Source organism: Lepidochelys kempii, chromosome 6, assembly GCF_965140285.1.
Source record: "Lepidochelys kempii isolate rLepKem1 chromosome 6, rLepKem1.hap1, whole genome shotgun sequence".
In the NCBI taxonomy this organism is placed as follows: Eukaryota; Metazoa; Chordata; order Testudines; family Cheloniidae; genus Lepidochelys; species Lepidochelys kempii.
In genome coordinates, this window is record NC_136385.1 from 11814581 (window position 1) to 11827436 (window position 12856).

At 49.4% G+C, this 12856-nt stretch overlaps 1 pseudogene; it reads right to left on the bottom strand.

Moving 5' to 3' along the window:
* Positions 1–446: 446 nt before the first annotated feature.
* The window catches only part of LOC140913680 (uncharacterized), a 37450-nt pseudogene continuing 25040 nt past the window's right edge, over positions 447–12856 (bottom strand).

Genomic DNA, 12856 nt, shown 5'->3' on the forward strand with positions numbered 1-12856 from the left:
GTTGGGGCGGGGGGGTCCCGGGAGGAGGCGGTCAGGGGACAAGGAGCAGGGGGCGTTGGATGGGTCAGGGGTGCTGAGAGGGGCCCTCAGGGGCCGGGGCCCCGCTGTTTAGGGAGGCACAGCCTTCCCTACCCAGCCCTCCATACAGCTTCACACCCCGCTGTGGCCCTCGGGCCAAAAAGTTTGCCTACCCCTGCACTAGGTTGTCCTGCCCCTCAGCCCAATCAATGCTGAGACAGGACTGCAAATCCCACCTCTAGATGTCATCCAAGAGTAATCCTCTGGCTGGAACCAAGGTAGATGTGTGGGGGAAGTTCCTAGCTTGGTCCCATTGAGATGGGGGAGGGGGAGAGGGGGAGCGAGTGTGGGACGGAAAGAGAGAGACCTGGCTGGATCCCACCTAAATGCAGTAGGCTGTGACCATCTGCTCAAAATATACTCCACCTGTCTGCTCTTCCACACACTGCTAAGCCAAGTCCCCTTCCCTGGCCCCCTCCCCCCCATCTCTCTGCTGGGCATCCTGGGGACAGGACTATGTCCTGATCTGCTCTGCTGGAGCTGTGTCAGGCCCACTGACTGCCAGAAGCCCTTGAGGCCCTGCAGGTGGCAGAAGGGCATTGGGGTGCATGACTGGGTGCTGAGAGGTTGGCCAATCTAGCAAAGTGCTTGCCCCAGCCAGCACAGCTGTATGGCCGCCCTTGGCTGTGAATGAACCGATGTGATAGCAAGGAGGAGGCCCGTGCAAAGTTCCTGCTTCAGCCAATGCATCGGAATGTCCTCCCCCCAGCCTGCGTGCACTGGTGCTTGATCAGTGCACTGGTTCTGGTGAAGTTCTTACTAGAATCGTTACAATGGTGCGGCTGCTCCGTGATGTGTGCGCTGGTGGGCTCTCAGGCTTGAGCTCCATGCAAAGCCCTTCCCGCAGTCAGCACAGCGGTGCGGTCGTTCCCCGGTGTGCGTGTGCTGGTGGGTTCTCAGGTGTGAGCTCTGTGCAAAGCTCTTCCCGCAGTCAGCACAGCGGTGCGGCCGCTCCCCAGTGTGCGTAAACCAGTGTGTTCTCAGGATTGAGGACTGTCTGAAGCTCTTGCCACAGTCAGCGCAGCGATAGGGACACCGGCCCATGGGGAGTCTCTTGCTGAGTTTATTCGGGGGATGGACTGCGTCCTGTGCATGGATCCTTTTGTGGGCTGTGGGATCCTGCCGCGCTCTCCCCACACTCAGATGGTGTCCTCGGTCCCCCCAGTATCCCGAGCCCTGCTGGAGAGAGCAGAGGTAATCCCAGTGTTAGCTCATAGTTAAGGCTACAGGTTTGTCAAGGAAGGAAAAATTTCAAGGATGGAGCGATTTCCCCATTTGTCTGTGACTGTTTTTTGGATGGGTGCCTCACCCAGCAATGGTGGCTCCTGTCCCACAGGGCTGGACCCAAAGCCTCGCTCTGGGTACTGAGACCTGGCCTGCGGGCTTACAGTGCCACTCAGATTTGCCCCCGCCCCCAGTCATGATGGTGGGGAAGGTGAGGCAAACTTTAGTGAATGGACTTGCCACTCATATCTTCTCAACGCCTCTGCATCAGCCTGCGGTTAGGGTTGCAGTATTGGAGGGTTCCTGGGCAGGGCGAGGAGGACAGGTTTTGTGAAAAATCATGGAGTGGTCACAGTAAATTTAGTGACCTGTGACTTTTACTAAATTTACTACAACTGCTCCGTAATTTCTGATAGGAAATGCTGACACAAATCTGCAGCCTGACTCAGGGTGGTTCTACCCTATGTTGTTTGTGCAGCACCTAGCACCTGTTCCCACGTGCGCCATGCACCTCTTGGGTCTTGTTTGATGCTTAAATTGTAGCTTGACCAGGATACAGGCAGCGTCTGGCACAATGGGGCCCTCATCCAGAACGAGGGGCTCTAAGTGCTAACACACAGGATCCGGGTTTTGTTTTCACTGATTTTGGTTTTATTTCCATCAGAGGGGTTTATTTACATGTTGCTGGTTCTGTACTGTCTCCTGTTTTACAGCACGTCTCTTGTTCCCTAGTATTTGCTCTGTTTAAACGATATTGGTTTGAAACCAGTTTAGGATCTACAATCCCCTCGTGGACACATTGAGACCGGTATAAAGCTGCTTACATCAGCATAGCTTATTCCTGTGCAGGAGTGAGTCCTTTTCAAGGAATTCCTTCTAAAGGAGTCATTTACCCTGAGCCTGTTTCACTCTTTGTGCAAAACTAAACTAAAACCTCAAGAGGGTTGGGGGGAGGTTTGAGGGGATGACCAGTCACTCAGGGTTTGTGTGAAGTAACCTGAAAAACAGGTCTGTATTGTGTCACAAGCCAATCAGTGACACTGCTGAGCTGGAAGGGGTGAATAGCTGCCACCCAGCAGGCCCTTGATCTACAGAGGGTCACAGACCATGTTAAGGCTGAGGGCTGTGCTAAGCATTGACACTGAAGCAATGTAAGTGACAATGATTTTGTGCCACTGAGAGAGCAGGAGGAAAGGGGGATGTGACAAAGGCCATCCCACCACCCTCTCCCTCATACCCAGCCCATACACCAGGATACTCCAAGTCGTGCTACACAGGATAATTTCCTCTAGCTCCCATGTGTGTGTGTGCCCCCAGCAGCAGCTGCCTGGCACACGGGGCAGTTTTAGAGTATTACAGTGATAAGTGATTACTGTATAAGCTTTATCCAGGGTAAAATTGATTTATTTGGGGTTTGGGCCCCATTGGGAGTTGGGCATCTGAGTGTTAAAGACAGGAACACTTCTTAAGCTGCTTTCAGTTTAAGCCGACAGCTGTTAGGGGGCGTGGTTCAGACCTGGGTCTGGGTTTGCAGCAGGCTAGCGGGTCTGGCTCAAACCAGGCAGGGCACTGAAGTCCCAAGCTGCCAGGGCAGGGAAAGCAGGTTCACAAGTAGCCTTGGCACATCAGTTGGCAACCCCAAGGGGGTTTCTGTGATCCAACCCGTCACATCCACCACCCCACATCTCTTCCAAGTTCATCACCTCCCCCTCTCTGATCCATTTCTGTCACAGCTTTGAGGCCCCATCATTTTTAGGTCTCATCGTAGGTCACAGATATCCAATGAATAGGAAAGATGGGAAGTATGATAGTAAGACTCCCTGGCTTAACCAGGAGATCTTCAATGACCAGAAACTCAAAAAAAGAGTCATACAAAAAGTGGAAACTAGGTCACATTACAAGGGGTGAATATTAAAAAAACAACAACAAAACAAAAAACCAAACCCACAAGCACGTAGGAAAAAAATTAGAAAGGCCAAGGCAAAAAAGCGAATTAAACTAGCCAGTAATATAAAGGGAAAAAACAAAGCATTTTACAAATACATGGGAAGGCAGAGGAAAACAAGGACAGCCTAGGCCCATTACTAAATGGAGGGAAAGACAATAAGAGAAAACGCAGCAATGGCTGAACTGTTAAATGCCTCTTTTGTTTCAGTTTTCACCAAAAAAGTTAGCAGTGATCGGCTGACTAACATAGTCAACATCAGTGTCAATGGGGTAGGATCTGCACCTAAAATAGGAAAGGAAAATAGTTATGAATTTCTTAGACAAGTTAGAGGTCTTCAAGTTGGCAGGGACTGATGAAATACATCCTGGAATACTTAAGGAACTGGATGAAGAGATCTCTGAGCCATTAGGGATTATCTCTAAGAATGTGTGGAGGATGGTTGAGAGACCTGAGGATGGGAAAAGGGCAAATAAAGTACCTACATATAGAAACGGGATAAGGACAACTCAGGGAGTTATAGACCAGTCATAACTTCAGTACCTGAAAAGATAAGGGAGCAAGTAACCAAACATTCTATTTGTGAGCACCTAGAAGGACAAAGTAATACCTAACAGTCAGCATGGATTTGTCAATAACAAATTATGTCAAACCAACCTAATATCCTTCTTTGACAGGTGACAAGCTTTGGACTGGATGGATGCAGTAGATGTCACATCTCAAATTTAGTGAGGCTTTTGATACTGTCTTACATGACCTTCCCATAAACAAACTAGAGAAATATAGCCGAGGCAAAGCTACTGTAAGGTGGGTTCCCAACTGCTTGGAAAACTGCACTGAGAGAGTGGTTCTTATTGTTCTCGAATGAGCTGAAAGGGCATCTTGAGTGGGATCCCAAAGGGATCTGTCCTGGGTCCGGTTCTATTCCGTATCTTCATTAATGATTTAGACAATGGCATGGAGAGTGCACTCATAAAGTTTATGGATGATTCAAAGCTGGGGAGGGGTTGCAAGCCCTTTAGAGGACAGGACTAGAATTTAAAATGATCTTGACAAAATGGAGAAATGGTCGGAATTGAAATGATTGCCTAGGAAGGAGTACTGCAGAAAACCATCGGAGGTTATAGTGGATCACAAACTAAGCGAGTCAACAAAGTGAATCCTCAACTGGAATACTGTGTCCAGTTCTGGGCCCCACACTTCAGAAACGATGTGGATAAGCTGGAGAGGATCAGAAGAGAGCAACAAGAATTATTAAAGGTCTAGAAAACATAACCTATGAGGTAAGATTGAAAAAAAATTGGGTTTGTTTAGTTTGGAGAAGGGAAGACGGGTGGGGGTGGGGGGGCAGAAAGGGTGTGATAACAGTCTTCAAGAACGTAAAAGGTTGTTACAAAGAGGAGGGTGATAAATTGTTGTTCTTATCCACTGTGGCCAGGACAAGAAGTAATGGGCTTAAATTGCAGCAAGGGAGATTTAGGTTGGAGATTAGGAAAAACTTCCAAACTATAAGGGTAGTTAAGCACTGGAACAAATTACCTGGAGAGGTTGTGAAATCTCCATCATGGGAAGTTTTTAAGACCATGTCAGGCATGGACTCGATAATACTTAGTCCTGCTTCAGTGCAGGGGACTGATTGGACTAGATGACTTACTGAGGTGCCTTCTAATTCTATGTTTCTAAGATTTCCAGGATTCAGATATCAAAGCCAGACAGGTTCATTGTGCCCATCCAGCCTGGCTTCCTGCCTATCCCAGCCAAAGAATCTCTCCCCTCCCCCCCGTGATTCCTACCTCCTGGCTCAACAAGAACAAAGCTTTAAGAAAGTCACACTGCATTTCCACTGACAGACTTCCAGTGAGGAGTTCTCCCAGTGGTTCATTCCCCTCCCAGATAAACACTGGCCCCTAATTCCCAGTCTCCATTTGTCCCCTTCTGCTCCCAGCCAGTGGATCTCACTTGGCCTTTGCATTCTACATGAAGGAGCCCTCCACTAGCAGGTATGTAAATCAGAAGGGACTGGGTTGTGATGACTCACCTTGGGAGGGGCTCTCAGGCCCTGAGCTTTCCCTGGAGTCCTCAGCATCCTGGATCCAGAGCTCTGCCTCCCCTACCTCAATTCTGTGGATTAAATCTGGTGTGGAACCTGAATAGCCTGTTTTGGGGGAAAAGAATCAGTTTTATTACTGAAGTTTTGGGGACAGGGACTCATTTATATGTTGGTGCAGACCAAAGAATGGCCTTACTGGGTCAGACCAAAGGTCCATCTAGTCCAGTATCCTGGCTTCTGACAGTGGCCAGTGCCAAATGCCCCAGAGGGAATGAACAAAACAGGTAATCATCAAGCAATCCATTTCCTGGATTCACATTCACAGCTTCTGGCAAACAGGGGCGAGGGATACCATCCCTGCCCATCCTGGCTAATAGCCATTGATGGACCTATCCTCCATGAATGTATCTGCTTCTTTTTTGAACCCTGTTATAGTCTTGGCCTTCACAACAGTCTCTGACAAGGACTTCCACAGGTTGACTGTGCATTGTGTGAAGAAATACTTCCTTTTATTTGTTTTAAACCTGCTGCCTATTCATTTGATTTCGTGACCCCTAGTTCTTGTGTTATGAGAAGTAGTAAACAACACTTCCTTACCTACTTTCTCTACACCAGTCATGATTTTATAGACCTCAGTCTCCCCTTAGCTGTCTCTTTTCCAAGCTGAAAAGTCCCAGTCTTATTAATCTCTGCTCATATGGAAGCCATTTCATACCCCTAATAATTTTTGTTGCCTTTTTCTGATCCTTTTCCAATACTAATATATCCTTTTTGAGATGGGGTGACCACATCTGCATATAGTATTGAAGATATGGGCGTCCCATGGATTTATATAGTGGTAAAATTATATTTTCTGTCTTATTATCTATCCCTTTCTTAATGATTCCCAACATTCTGTTTGCTTTTTTGACTGCTGCTGCACATTGAGTGGATGTTTTCAGAGAACTATCCACAATGACTCCAAGTTCTCTTTCTTGAGTGCTAACAGCTAAACAGCACAACAGGACCCCGATCTCAGTCAAGGTGCATCTGCACAGCACCTGGCATGATGGGGCCCCAATCTCGGATGCTGTTTGAGAGGAAAGCGCAGGAGAATAATGAAATAAACCTTCCCTAGCGGAAATTTCTTCCATCTCCCACAAGGAAAGTTCAATTCATACTCTGAAGCAGCAATGTCTATGACCCGTCTCAATTTGCTTTGGGAACTTAGACACGGCAGGTGTCACCAGGTGTCACCGTTACACAGACTTATCAGTTCTTTTGCTTAGGATGCAAGTATTGGTCAACTGCACGGTTGTTAAGTTTATGATGTTCATTCTTTTTGGGGAGGTAGGGAGCTGTTACAAGGAGAAGAAGAGTTTTCTCCCTGCCTTATTTGCTCCTGTGCTGTTTGGAACCAGCCCTGTACCATGACTGAGGTGAGGTAGGTAATGCAAGTAAATAAGTTACACTAAGATTAGCCCCAGGCTCTGTAGCCCTGAGTTCTTCAACAAGAAGCCGAACTGAAAGAGGGTGTCAGTTACCACTTCTCAGCCATAGGGTGGCACATGCCAGGGGTGGCATCAAGGGAACCCAGACATTTGACAGCTATGAGTAGAGATAAATCGGTCCTTACCCAAGGAAACAAGGGCCCGGTAATTCCTCAGCATCTGGTCCCGGTACAGCTGCTTCTCTGGCCGGGATAAGAGCTCCCACTCCTCCCGGGTGAAATACAGAGCCACGTCCTCAAACGCCACCCACAGCTGCTGGCACAAGCGTTACACACTCAGCACCCTCCGCGCCAGCCCCAGCCCGGGCTCTCCGCAGGGGACGCGGGTTCGAGGGCAGCGGCTCCCGTGGAACCCCCAGCCCAGCAGCTGTGACCCAGGGAGACCCCCCCGCACAGCCCCCCGGGGACTCGGGCCCTGCTGGCCGGCGACAGGAGTCGCCCTCAGCTCCCCACGGGGCTCTGGGGCGGGGCGCTGGGAAGGGCCCGAATCCCAGGGCAGGGACCAGGCTCCTCCCCCGGCCGGAGTCCCCGCCTCCGCCCCAGGCCTGGGCTCGGCCCCGCTCCCGCCCCCGGCTCGGCCGCCTCGGGGCTCCTCGGCCCGGCTCCGCGTGTCCGCCCGGCCCGGGGCCCCCAGCGCCGCTCCCCGGCCCCAGTGCTCCGGCTGCGGCAGCCCCCAGCCCCGGGGTCACTAGCGCGGGAGGGACCCGGTCCCGGCCCCCCTCGGCCCCAGCCGGGACCAGCCAGTGCCCGGCCGGGGAGTCCCCGCCCCGCGTCCTACCTGCGCCGGCCCCGCTGCAGCCATCGCCGGGCTCGGCTCCGGCCCCGGCCGCTTCCTCCGCCCGGGCAGCGACTTCCCGCCCCGCGGCTGGTGCCTCCCCGGGGCCGCCTCCCGCGCCTGCGCCGCCAGCTCCAGCAGCCAGGCCGGGGGATTTCCTGTTTCACCCGGCGGAGCCAGCAGTCCCTGCGGTGGGGATCAGGGTCGTTGTGTTATCGTGCGTAGGCCAGGCGCACACCGTGTGAACCCTGCAGCTGCACGTGAACCACCTATAAATGCGCCTTGGGCTCCGTCCCTTCCAAAGAGGACCAGATCAACCCGCATGAAGGAACAGTGAATGTGCACCAGGTCGCGCATCGACAGTCTGGGCCCCTCAAGCGCGTTGAGGCTGGAGCATGTCGTAGCTTGCCACGAATCTACTGACCTAAGCAGCTGCTTAACTTGCTCAGGCTTGGAGCAGCTGGTGGGTCTTGCACAAAAATAAAGCTGGGGCAAGAAGTGGCATGGCCAGCGGAGAACAGGCAAAGAGCTCAGGGACGTGGTGACCCAAGACATATTTGCAAAAAGAAAAGGAGTACTTGTGGCACCTTAGAGACTAACCAATTTATTTGAGCATGAGCTTTCGTGAGCTACAGCTACTTCATCGGATGCATACTGTGGAAAACACAGAAGATGTTTTTATACACACAAACCATGAAAAAATGTATTTTCCACAGTATGCATCCAATGAAGTGAGCTGTAGCTCACGAAAGCTCATGCTCAAATAAATTGGTTAGTCTCTAAGGTGCCACAAGTCCTCCTTTTCTTTTTGCGAATACAGACTAACACGGCTGTTACTCTGAAACAAGACATATTTGGTCAGTCACTGCGACGGCCCCAGACAGCCCATGTCCTCACGCCAGAGCCATTTGCAAAGTGGAAGGGGTGGTGGTGGCATGAGTCTTGTGATATTTGGGTGATATTCCTTAGATTCCCAGCTCCTAGAATTGTTTACGCCAAAATCTTCACTTGTCTTTTTAAAAAAGGATAAGCCTTGAGAGAAAATCCTGGAAATCAGCCCCCTACTGGCTATGAAACAATAAGGCAAATACAATCTATTTTGTAAGGTCTCATGGTTTTTCACCGGCCTTGATTTTTTGAGGCTTGGCTCACTGTTTTTGGGCATGCGCCATGGGCAATGCTGTGCTAGTTACTGTTGATGGAATGATTCATTTACTCTGCTTTTGTTTTAGTTCACAGGTTCATTTTTAAAGGCAAATAAAACCTTTGAAAATAGTGTGAGGCTGGAAGGGGCCATTTTGCCCATCCCTTCTGGCCTCCTTTGTAACCCAGGACAAGTAACACGCCCACCCCCGCAATTCCTGCCTCCAGCCCAGTATCTTGTGATTATTCTACAGCTGAGCTCATTGTCAGATAACAGAAACTGCCAGAGAAGGGGTGAAATGTTCAAAAATGACATAGGGTCCTAAATCCCATTGGCTTTCACAGAGACTTAGGCACCTCAGGCGTTTGTCACTTTTGAAAATGGGAATTGGGTGTTAAGTGCTTTCCCTTTGCCCGGTTCTTGTCACACAGACAGAAAGAAGAAGACCAGAAGTCCAAAGTGCAGGCAACGCAATGTTTATTGGGGTTAATTAGGCAAGCATATCCATAGCTCTGACACCACAGGGCCTTTTCCCAGTGTTCCTGTTCCCACCTTCTCCTCCTTAACAAGCCCAAATATACCTTAAGTGCATGCCTCTGGTCCCACCCCTTACAATGTACAGTCATGTTCCATTTTGGAGGGTCTTGGGCCTGGGGGCTTTGGTACCACCTCTTTTATACCCTGTGGGAAGGGTAGGCAGTGAGGTTATGCTTTGGTCAGGGATAGGCATTTCTTTGGCTTTTTAGTATCTCTTATAACTTCTACCCCCTCACCCATCCTGAGTGGTTGCTTGACCTTGGCTTGAGAGGGGAGCCAGGCAGCCTTCCAGTGTATGCCCATATATACAATACTGGCAGAGGATGGCATCCGTCAGAGTCCTCTCCACATGTCTCTGGCTGTTGGAGTAATGAGTGTGTGCTCCATGTTCTTCACCCAGGGCATCAGGACTCCCAGCTCCTGGCGTTCCTCCCACCATGTCCAGTGGCAGCCGATATCCTTCTCCAGTCATCGTGTAGCATTGTGGGCACAAGTCCAGAGCGAAGCAAAGTCTCCCCTATCTCTTCCAAATTCACCTTCCAAGGAGTCACCCAGGTAGGTGGCGATTTGTTGGTTGGAGGGGGTCCTGGCGATTCGCTTCTTGATGACATCCTACATAGCACTTTCTGCAATGTTTTTCACCATGGTGTCCAAGCATGAGCCATCACTGCAACATTGCACAGGTCACCTATATGAGGGATGTTGGCACTGCTTTGTGGTTAGCAGGCTTTGTGGTTAACACTCTGGAGTGGCCACTGGAAACCAGCTTTCTTATCCTGACCCCCTACATGAAGCTGGGAAAGTCATTTTAGCCATTTTTCAGAGGCTACCACTTGTGGTTCAGGGGCAAGTTTTCCCAAAGTGCCTAACGTTAATATATAGGCCTGTTTGTTAGCCTGAGACAGAGGTTTCAGTTTGATATTCTTGTATACTAATATGTAAGAACAAAGAAAGACACTGTGTGTTGTATGTCCTACAACCAGATGGGGCTTTTAGCAAAATGAGAGAAGATAAGAGATAGAGCTAACGTGTTGCTGGGTACAGAGGGTTGGCACAAGCTGTACAACACAAGAGTGCTTTCACTTAAAGCTTCTATTTTATTTAGTTACAAGCACATACAAACACAACAGGTTATAGAGCACCCCAAATCAATTGTTACCCTAAAGGTCTGGAGTGGTCAACAGCAGCCTTCCGGTGACCTGCCTACCATCTGCTGCTGCTGACTGTAGCAAGTTGAGAGTCACCGTCGTGGCACCTCCTGCTAGTTGCTCCTGGGAATTAGCTCAACTCCAGTCCTGGAGTGCCCTTTGCGGGTGGTGACTTGCCTGCTGTTACCTTCTCCACCATCTGGGACTCATGTAGCTCCTCAGCTTGCAGCATCCTCTTCAGAGCACAACCCTCTGGCTGTGTCTCCAACTCAGGTCTCCCCCTCTCCATGGGAATCAGCGGTCCTCAGTTTTGCCCATGCCAAACTGTGGCCACTTAGTCTAATCCATCTCACAGGTGCAAGCTGCAGTCCTTCTAGCTGGCCACTCCCTCTAGCGGCCAGTCGGGCAAAGAAGGGTGGGGGACCAGGCCCACCCACTACTCTGGGCCCCAGCCCAAGGACCCTTGACCGGCAGCTGCTTGCTGCCTTCCTCCACTCTCCTTTACTGCCTTCATTCCCTGGGTCACTTTCCCATACCCCTTGCACCCACTCAGCCCTTGTATCTAGGCCTGCAGTCTGGCTGGCAGGAGTCAGCCAGAGCTCCTGCTCTATCCAGGGTACTGCTCCTTCTACCAGGAGCCAGTCCTCTTCACTTGCTGGTCAGGGGGAGACTGATCTCTCATCTGATCAGCAGCCCTTTTATAGGGCCCAGGCTGGCCGTGACTGCCTACCCACAGGCCCTTTCTGATTGGCTGCCCATCTGTGCAGACTTTCTGGCCTGCTTTAACCCTTCTCTCCCCCGAGTGGGGCAGCCTCCTCACTACACTGACCTTAAGATGGGTTCACAGCAGAGTCCACCCAACTGAGACCTTTTCACCTTTTTATGCTAGTAAGTATCACATCGCTTGTCAATCACCAATAACCGCTAAGCAAGCAGTTTATTAAACAAGTTTCAAGCCATTAGTTATGTTGTTGCAAAGTTATGTTGTTGCAAATATGTTGTTGCAAAGTCTGCAATATTGTAGATCCAGACAAACACACCAGAAGTCAGATATAGATAGATGCCCTGTCTTTCAAAATCTTTACTTCAGCAGTTTGAAAGAAGACAGGATGGTGCCAGATCATGCTCAAGTCTCGTGGTCACTCCCTCGCCCCTCCTGCCTAGTTATGCTAAGGCTGCTACAAATGCCTTGCAGCTGCTTTTGACAATAAGCATAATAATCAATATTCCAGTTACTGGCAGTGGCCTAGGTACTTTGCTGGGCTGTTAAAATCGTCCCTTACACCAACAGCCTGTCTACAGCCCCATGCTGGCTTTCCCCAGCTTTGTTCACAAACACCAAGGTGCCCCCAACACACTCCTAGTCCTGAATTTTCCCCATACAGTGCGCTCTGTAATGTCCAGCTCTCTCCTGGACAGTTCAGAGAACTAATAATGTTTGCTTTTTTCTGTAAAGCTCCCAAAGCACATCGTATCTAACTTATCTGGGGAAAATGCACCCTTCCCTTTAAAACACAGCACGGACTTCATTTATAGTGAACTTAAATTTATTAACAAAATATATACAAGGTTATGTGAGCTCAAGGATAAGGAATGAAGATAGAAAGAGTTACAAGTAAAACCAAACCAAAACATGCTTCAAACAGTCTAAAACTTAATCTAGCAGGCTTTGTTCAAGATGGTTTCTCTCACCAGTCATCCTTCAGCCCAGCCATGGCTGATTTCCTTTAGTCAGGATCTTCCACAAAAGTGAAAGATCTTTGCCTAAGCTGGCTTCTTACCTATATTCAGTTCCAGACTTCAACCCTCCCGGTGTTGAAGGACCCATCTTTCTCAGCTTGCAAGAGCTCTGCCCCTTTGAGTTTGTCTAGCAATGAATGCCAAAAGGTAGCTTCTGTCCTTGCTTATATCTTTCAAAGTTCAATGAACTTGTTTCAAGAAGCAGGATGACCTCATACTGTTCTTCTCTTCCTGTGAGCTTTCCATCCCTCTGTATGTAAATGGAGCTTCCATTGTTTTCTTTCCACCATGTTTAATTTACACAGGAGACACCTGTCTGGGAGGGAACCTGTTTCTCCCTATTTGGCCACAGACTTTAAAACATAGTATTGTTAAGTACCCACATTTTCTCATATAGTGTTAATACAGACATTTCATAATGATGTTAATCACCAGGGTGTCATTAGCTTTCAGGTTTCAGAGTAGCATCCGTGTTAGTCTGTATTCGCAAAAAGGGGTACTTGTGGCACCTTAGAGACTAACCGATTTATTTGAGCATAAGCTTTCGTGAGCTACAGCTCACTTCATCAGATGAAGAAAAAAAAAGACCTCACTCTGTACACTTTTATAATACAGTAGCATTTCAGTTGATTCAATTGCTCATCACTTGAGGTTGAGCCCATATCTTTATAGTCCTGTCAATCTTTTAAATGGGTTCTGCTGAGGGTCACTCCTCAAAGTAAAGTT